Raw genomic sequence first — 9,270 nt, 5'->3', positions numbered from 1 at the left:
GGGCCAGTTTGACAGTGTTATCAGGTAGATACCTGGGAGAGTACAGAATGTTGAGCTCTCTGATTCTTGGCTAAAGACAAATATCAATATGGTATAGTGTTTAGAATACTGGAATTAGATTTGGGAAGACCTGCTTTTAAATCTCAACTCTCTAACTTAATAAGTGTGTGATCCTGGACAGATTATGTATAATTTCTTGTTCTATTTCCTTATCTGTAAAATGAGAGTTCAGACTCAATGACTTGAAGGTCCATTCTAGCTCTAAATATGTTTTCCTATGATTCTAAGAACAAATAAATAGATGACTAATCTGAGTTCCCAGATCTGGACCCAGAAGAATAAACATTCTATGTTTTGCCCTTCCTAGATAAAGCTTGAGAGCAATAATTCTCATTTAATGTCTACAATAATTTACATTTATGAAGTTTGTTGGGATTTATACTTTCCTCCCAGAAATCCTATAAGATAAATAAATACCTATGGAGATTGAATGATTTATTATCATTTAACTAGTAAATGGTGGGACTGGGATTTGAATTCATGTCTCTGGTCCAGTTTCCACATCTTCTCACTTTGCCATGCTGAACTGGAGTAAATGACTAAGAAAGATTCATGAGTTGTAAAGGTTTTGAGTTTTAGGCAGTCAGAAGGCGCCATAGTGCATAGAGGACCAGCCTGGATTCAGGACTCATCTTCATGAGTTCAAATCCTGCCTCAAACACTAGCTGTGTAGCCCTGAGCAAATCACTTAATCCTGTTTTGCCTCAGTTTCCTCATCTGTAAAATGAACTGGAGAAATCACTACAATAACTTTGCCAAGAAAACACTAAATGGCATCAAAAAAAGTTGGATACTACTGAAAAACAACTGAACAAAAATTGAGGAATAAAATGGGGATTGTTATTAGTGCCCATTATTACTTCTTCCCCATTTAATGAAGAGATAAGTCCCATACTGTCCAGTGCTGCAAATGAAGCAGAAGCAGAAGAAACAATGAGTGCTGGAAGAGAATATTTTGGAAAATGGCACGAGTCCAGAAGGTTTTCATGGGCAGATGAAAGGCCTGGGAAGGCTCTGAAACATTAAATGTCTTCTGTCATTTGTAAGAGGGGAAATCATTTCCCCTATATCCCTAGCTGTAATTTCCCCTGGCCTGTTTGAAGTTTCTAATTTTGTATTTGGATATTCTCCTGTCCCCATCCCCTCACTCCTCCCCTATCCCTACCAAAAGAATCTATTTAACAATTCATGCATATGGATGGCAACAGTCTCTCAAGATGAGCAGAGAGGGACCTTCATCAATTTGCTGTTAAGAAAAGGTGTCTTCTATATTCAAAGAGAATAAATGGAAACCTTTAGGTATTAAGTCCTTATCTAATCACTTCTGTCAAAATGTCTAGAGGAAAGGAGAATATTGGGGCATCTACAAACATCTAAATGGAACTGTCTTGTCACCCACTATCAGAAAGGGCTTTTTTTCAGGCTTTGGTGTTAGGAAGTACAGCAGGGGGAAAATTAAAAAGCACTCTCTGTATTTAGTATTAAGGAAAATTTTAGCTTGAATGATCAGAGTTTGAAGTTCTTCCCTGGGATCACAAATGAATATCTCATGACTGGCAAGTCACCTCTTGAATATCCTGTCTCTGGAGTCTGAAGAGCAAACCAAATAATAAAGTATAATAAAAATGCAATTAACTGTGACCATCTCAGGTAAGTAATATGCTTTAATGCTCATGTGCAATGGCTGGGTGTGTTTATGATAGGTTGAGAGCTTCCTGAAAGATTTTGTTGTTGTTTTTGCTGAAATAGTCTCTCTGCTAATTGGCTACATAAAGATGAAATTGCCGAGGGGGGGGGGGGGGGGGATGTATGGGGAAGAGGGTTAAAAGGAAAAGACTGAATGCATTCAGCTTCCTATAGTGAGTCTACAGTATCCAACAATTGGAAGCATTTATAGTATCAGGGCAATAAAATAAAGTTATTTTTATCCTAGGCTATGAGGTCTATGAAAAGAGAAGAAAAATAAAGACTGGACTTATTGGGGGTTTTGTTCCATCTCTCTTGGCTCTCCTCACTTTTAAGTTTTTTTTAAACAGATTAACTTGGTTAATATGGACACCAAGAATAGATCTGAAAGGGAAAAAATATCCTAAAGGGATGATGAATATCCTAAAGGATGTATATTGAAGGAAAAGAGGAGTTTACTGTTAGGAGAAAGAAAGCCTCAGCTCTCCGTTTTCTTTTTTCAGGACTCTTCCCCAAAAAATAATGTTTTATCACTTGTATATGACTGGGCAGGCAACATTCATCTGTCCCACCCACTGCTTTCTTTTACTTCTATTACCCTGGTCCCATATTTATATATGTGTATCACCTTCAAGGCACCTTTGCTGCATCAATCACTTTTATTTGCCATACCTTAAAGATGTTTCTGGGCCTAATTCCTTTTTTACAGATACTAAACTATGGATTTCTGCACCCTGCTATTTCCTTCATACAGAGAATATCAATAAATTAGAAATCTTTGTTTTAAAGAATCCCAGTCTCTCAAGCAGTACAAAAATGACTGACTAGTATTGGAGCTTCATAAGGATATCAATAAAGAGTGAAGATCAAGGGAGGGATAACTCTGGACATTTGATGAAGCTTAGACACTGTTTCTTAAAATAATGTTTTAAGATATATGGCAAAGCTTCAAAGGAAATCAAAATATGTTAAAATATTTTATTTGACAAATTCACAGACTCCCTGAAATCTATCCATGGACCCCTGCTTAAGAATCCCTGATCTAAAGGGAAAAGAAAGAGAGGAAAATGACTTCTATTTGGTGATCCTTAGCCAATTATATTCACTAGTATAATAAGTATCACACTTTGGGGTATCAGGGCCCCTTTATAATCTTAAAAATTATTGAGGACCTCAAAGAGCTTTTATTTATGTGGTTTGCCATATTAGAAATCAAAATGTCTTAGTATGATAGGAAAATAGTATTGATCTCCCAGTCTCCCAATGGGTCTTAAGGATTAGGTCCCTTACCTACAGAGGATTACAGTAGAAATTTATCAAAAGTTATGTTCATATATCTGAAATTATGAAAATGATTATAGTTTTATATGACTTATTGGTATCAGATAGTTACATAATTTCATCAGTTTCAAATGTCTGCAATATTATATGTTCAATTTTAATTAAATAAATTTGATTTTCTTTAGAGTTGTCATTTGTTGACTTCTTCCACTTTACAAGGAGAAAACAGATTCAAAATCATCTTGACAAAGCCATGATATTGTTTTTTTGTTACTTGGAGACAGTCTTCCTATCTCACTTAGACTGAAAATGAAAGTCATTCACAAGCCTGTTTCTCCTGCTGATCCACCCAAAAGCTTTGACATTCCATTTCTGATCTTCATTGGTTATCCTCTGCTTAAGAAGCCTGGTGGTTCTCTGCTCCAGAGGCTCATCATTTTGATTCCAGGTTTAGGATGAATATCTGATTTTCTTTAGCAACTCAGAACTTCCAAGTTCAAGCATTTCACTAGCTTCATCCTCCCCTGTATCAGGGACTATACACATGTGTCACAAAACCAGCTGTATTAATATTCAATCTTGCTAAGTGCAAGAAAGACAATTAGGAACAATAATGTGTAGTATATACATATATATGCATGTATGCATGCACATATCCATGTACATATATAAACATTTTTACATTTTAAAAAATGGAAAATAATTTGACTATTCCATGTTGTATAGATTGTCTGGAGACCATAGTATATATTGAAACTTCAAAATGAGTTCAAATATGAAAACAAGGCATAATGCTTCTAGTAAATAAAATAATCAAAGGAATGGACAATTATAATAAGCAGATGTTGAAGGATTTTTTTTTTTTGTAATCTAGAGAAAATTATTGAGATGGATGGTAAATATCATCTTTTAAAAAGGAAGCTCAATTGTAAATAAAGACAACCAGATGGTTCAGTGAATAGAATGCCAGACCTAGATTCAGGAAGATGAGTCTTCCTGAGTTAAATCTAGCTTCAGACACAAACTAGCTGTGTGACCCTGGGCAAGTCACTTAACCCTATTTGCCTGAATTTCCTCATCTATAAAATGAGCTGGAGAAGGAAATGGAAAAACAGCTCCAGTATCTTTGCCAAGAAAATCTCAAATGGGGTCACACAGAGTAGACCCCAACTGAAACAATTCAACAATAATAAGAACATATTGTAAATAAAGCTCTAAAGTACTGACATGTTCCTTCTCTCCACAGAAGAGAAAATGTTTCCTTTAACTCTCCCCTGTCATGGTTAAAGAATTGAGCTAAATACATAAGAAAGGATTTCCTGATTAGCGCTAAAGTCTAAATGGACTAGAACACTAAAAGTTTCCAGAATTTATACAAATCTAAATTTCTGACAACCTTTAAGAAAAGATTAATCTATTGGAAAAATTGCATGAATTGTGAAGTTTTTGTTCCTCTCCCTGCTATCCACCTCTGGTTTTAGTGGGTTTAATCTACCTTCTGAATTCATTTTCAAAAACACAACACCTTCACAGGCCAAGAAATTAGTCTAATTAAAAATTAATTCATAATAAGATATTATGATCAGGCAAGATAATGATGGAAATTCAAGAAATGGAAATAGATTACATAGATTCACCTTCCCTCTGTCTTTGTCTCCTACAAAATGGAATAAGTCCCATTGGAAATTTTTCATTCTCTTCCTAAGCCTGCTACTGTAATACCATAATAAAACTTCTTTTTCAATGAATAATTCCACATGATTGTGATCTCATATCCTCCACAATAGTCGTCATCAGAAAACAGATGTTTACAATGACAATTTCCTTTGGATACTTATTTTCTTTTATACTCTCTACATATCTCATTTTGTAACTTCATCATTTCCCATGAATTTACTTATTATTCCTGAGCAGATGACTCCCAGATTCATATATCCAACATTAGTTTCTCTCCACAATCCCAGTCCAACTTCCTGTTAGACATTTCAAAATGTTTGTTCCAAAACATTTAAAAATATATATATACAGAGCAGGATTCATAATGGACCTTAGTTCAGAGTCCTTATCATGTCTCACCTGAACTATTACAGCTAGTGACACTATGAATAGAGCACTGAGTCTGAAAATATCTGAGTTTCAAATCTGTCCATGGGCGCTGATTAGCTGTGTAATTCTGGGCAAATGATTTAAGAGCTGTTGCCTCAATTTCCTTACATGTAAAATGAAGTGATTAATAATCATTTCTACCTCATGGGATTTTTGTGAGGATTAAGTGAGATGATATTTATTTATAAAAATGCTTAGCACATTTACTAGAATATAAAAAGCATTATATAAATCCTTATTCCCTTATCTCCCCAAATGTAATAGTCTCCTAATTATTTTTCCTGACTCTACTCACTCCAATCTATTAGCTGTCCAAGTGATTTTTGTAAAGCTTATATCTAACCATGTCATTCCTATCCCCTCCCCCTAAGAAACTCTAATGGCTCCTTATTATGTGTAGGATCAAAAATAAACCCAAAAAGTTGTTAATTAAAGATCTTCACAACCTGTTCCCATCTCTTCTTCCAGGACTTGTTTATTTTTTTTTCTACAATATATTAATCTTCTTCAGGTTCCTCATGTGCAATACTTCATTTGCCATCTCCTTGTATAATATTTAGGCCATCTCCAAAGGCTGAAACATCCCCTCTCCTTATTCCACAAAATTACTAATTTCCTTCAATATTGACTCAAGCACCAGATTTGGTGTGAAGACTTACTTTCATGATCCCTGTAGCTGCTGCTATCTGCCTATCAAAGGTACCTTATATCAGTTTTATGTGCATGTATTTTTTCTATATACCCATATATGTCTGTTCTCTTCCCCCTTTGAAATATAAGGTGGTTTCCTGACATCTTTGTGTTTGGTGCTTAGCACATAATAGATGCTTAAGGTACAAAGTAGGTATTTTGTGGACTTTCTATTGCACCAAATGGTAAGAATAATTTTAATCCTAAAAACATTTAAAATCTGAAACTCTGAGTTGTACAGGTGGCAAGAATAGGCAATGAGACCCAAGAGAAGGCCAGAGACTCTTTTTTCAGAAGGGAAAGTAAAAGAGTAGAAAGATGCATAGCAGTCTTTGCCTAGAAGGTAGAAAGTTTTAGTTTGATCTAACTTCTCAGAAGATACATGCTCTTACTAGTTTCTTGCCTGCCAGTATCTGTTTCCAGAGTTTTAAAAAAATAAATAAAAAAAAAAAGATTCATGCTTTGAGATGTCTGGGTGGCTTAGCAGACAGAGAACTGAACCCAAAGTCAAGAAGATGGGAGTTCAAATCTATTATTATTACATTATAATATTATTCTCATAATAGCAATTACATCTCAGAGTTGTGAGGATCAAATGAGAAAAAAAATTATAAAGTGCTTATAACCCTGCTTGGCAAGTAGTAGGCATTTAATAAATGGTTGTTTCCTCCTCCATACCAGACAGGTAAAACAGCCTGTACAATTTTCCATGTCTAAACATCTTATTTATAATATTTCTCAAGATCCACTCTCCCCCCCCTCTAGCCACCTTACACTTTTCCTAAAAAAGACCCTAATACTACTCTATAAGGTTCTATAGGTAACTGTGAAGGATAGAGTTCCTAATAATACAACTCACAAATCCACATCAATGTGCTTTTCGCTAATAATTAATCAGAATTAATTAGTTTTTAGTAAAAATAATCTTTATTTCTTCCAAGATGCATAAGTAGAACAGCCAGCACTGAAGGAGGGCTCCAAGATGTCCTAATCTAAGAAAAAAAAATCCATCCCAAAATCAATGCTCATAAGAAAAAAATACATACAAAATAACAAAGCAAGAACAGAAGTTACAAAAACAACTTCAAAAACTGCAGAACGTTGTCCCATGAATATATCCAGAGTCTGTTGGTAGAATGGGCCCAAACTTTAAGCACAAAGGCCTAGAAGTAGAGAACTTTGCACATATGGCAAAATAATACTTTAGCATTTCTAGTTATCAGAAATCTTACTCTACCTTGTAGAGTCCTTATCAACTTCCCTTTAGGTGTAGTGCCCTGCTGTTCTCTGCTCATTAGTGTCTTTGGAGAATCCATAACTGGTGCTTTGCTCTGATACTAAAGGTCATACTCTAAAGCTGACTTTTTTGGATGTATTTAGTCTCCTACTAGGCTAATCTCTTTCATCTCAACTACATGCATTGTGATCTTTCCTCTCCTATGATGTAGTTAACAGTAAGTGGAAGAAACAGAAAGAAATTTTCTCCTCCCCCCTTAAGAACAATTCCCTTTTGTACTCTTGGCCCCAATTCTTGCAATGAATGTTAATAATATAGTATAGCTAGAAAGTGATTCTCTTGATGCAAAGTTTACGGAAATTTGAATCTGTGGAAAAGTCAAACAAGATTGATTATGCACTGCTTTAAGGAGAACAAAATTTTCCAGAGGAAATGATATTGCCTGTTTTGTTTTCTAAGATGATATAAATAAATTGGTGGTCAGCATTAAATGCATCTTTGTGTTACAGGATATGTGTTTATGGCACTTTAATAGAATCACTACCATCTTGTCTATTTCTAAATAGACTTTCTACATAACAACAGGAAAAGTTTCTCCCTTATTCCATGATAGTCTTGAAAAATCACTTATACTTTCATCAATGAAATTTTTCATCCTAATATTCCCCAGACATGTCTGGGGTCTAGTAATCTTTTCCATTTTAAATTTGAAAATCAAAAGTTTCACTTTGGCAATGGCCAACTGCTTAGGGTAGTTTGCCTCAATAATTGCCAAGCTGAGCATTTCCTCAACCTTTTCTAAACCAGAAAGGCAAATCAAATTGTCTAAATAAAAGCTCAAAAAATACATGACAAAAGAAAAAGAAACAAAAACAATTTTAGGAATTATTCATATGCATAATTAATTTATATTAAAATTAAAAATAAATGAAATGGATCAATAGTTGCAAACATAATCTACATAACTATATAACTATATATATATATATATATATATATATATATATATATATATATATATATATATATATTTTTTTTTTTTAATGATAAAGCCTTCTTTTGTGTGTAGAAATCCCCTATTAGGGGGCAGATAGGTGACGCAGTGGATAGAGCACCAGCCTTGAATTCAGGAGGACTGGAGTTCAAATTTGATCTCAGACACTTAACACTTTCTAGTTGTGTGACCCTGGGCAAGGCTCTTAACCCCAGCCTCAAAAAAAAAAAAAAAAAAAAAATCCCTTATTAAATTGTAAGCTATTTGAGAGTAGGGATTGTCTCTTTTTATTCTTATTTGTACCTTGATTACTCAGCAAAGTGTCTGGGACAGATTAATGAAAGTTTATTGATTTTTTTGATTACATAAAATATTCATATTAATGAAATATAAAATAGATTGTCTAGACAATCCAATCTCTGAAAGAAACATTGAGCTAATTATAAACTCTAAAGAAAATTTGATCCTGATAAACAATTAATAGCTGAATTATTTATGACAACTAGTAGCTGGAAACAAAATATTCGCTCAGTAATTGGAGATTGGCTGAACTAAAATTATGGTATAAGAATATAAAGCAGAAGGACCTACATATAGGTCTTCATAAAGTTGTTCCATGTTTAAGATCCAGAGAGGGTTAATTCCTACTTAATATTATCATAGTTCAGGGCAGCTAGGTGGTGCCGTAGATAGAGCACTAATCCTGAAGTCAGGAGACCCTGAGTTCCAATCTAGTCTCAGACACTTCCTAGCTGTATGACCCTGGGCAAGTCACTTAACCCCAACTGCCTCAGCAAAATACATATATATACACATATATGTTTTCACAAAGTCCCCACCCCTATTTACTTTTTCCAAGATAATCAGATGGTATATGTCAGTTCTAAGCAAAAGGCATTAGATCAGAAAAAATAGCAAATTAAGTGACAAGAAATTATTCTTCCACTTCCACAGGAGATATACAAGCTATTATGCTTCCCATAGTGAAATACATACATGCTTCCAATGGTGAGGGTCACAAGGAGAAAGAATACATATGATGAGGGAACCTAGAGGGAAGGACACACACATACATATGCACATAGAGACACATTTGGCCAAGGCAATATATACCTTGATATTTCAGACCTATTGAAGTATGAAATAGATGATTGGACCCCTATTTTACACTCGTCAGTATTAATCATTTAATGATTTTACAGGAGTGGTGATTGGT

Source organism: Sminthopsis crassicaudata, chromosome 4 (genome assembly GCF_048593235.1).
Source record: "Sminthopsis crassicaudata isolate SCR6 chromosome 4, ASM4859323v1, whole genome shotgun sequence".
Classification (NCBI taxonomy): domain Eukaryota; kingdom Metazoa; phylum Chordata; class Mammalia; order Dasyuromorphia; family Dasyuridae; genus Sminthopsis; species Sminthopsis crassicaudata.
The sequence above is the reverse complement of the archived record's forward strand: the minus strand, read 5'-3'. Positions refer to the sequence as shown.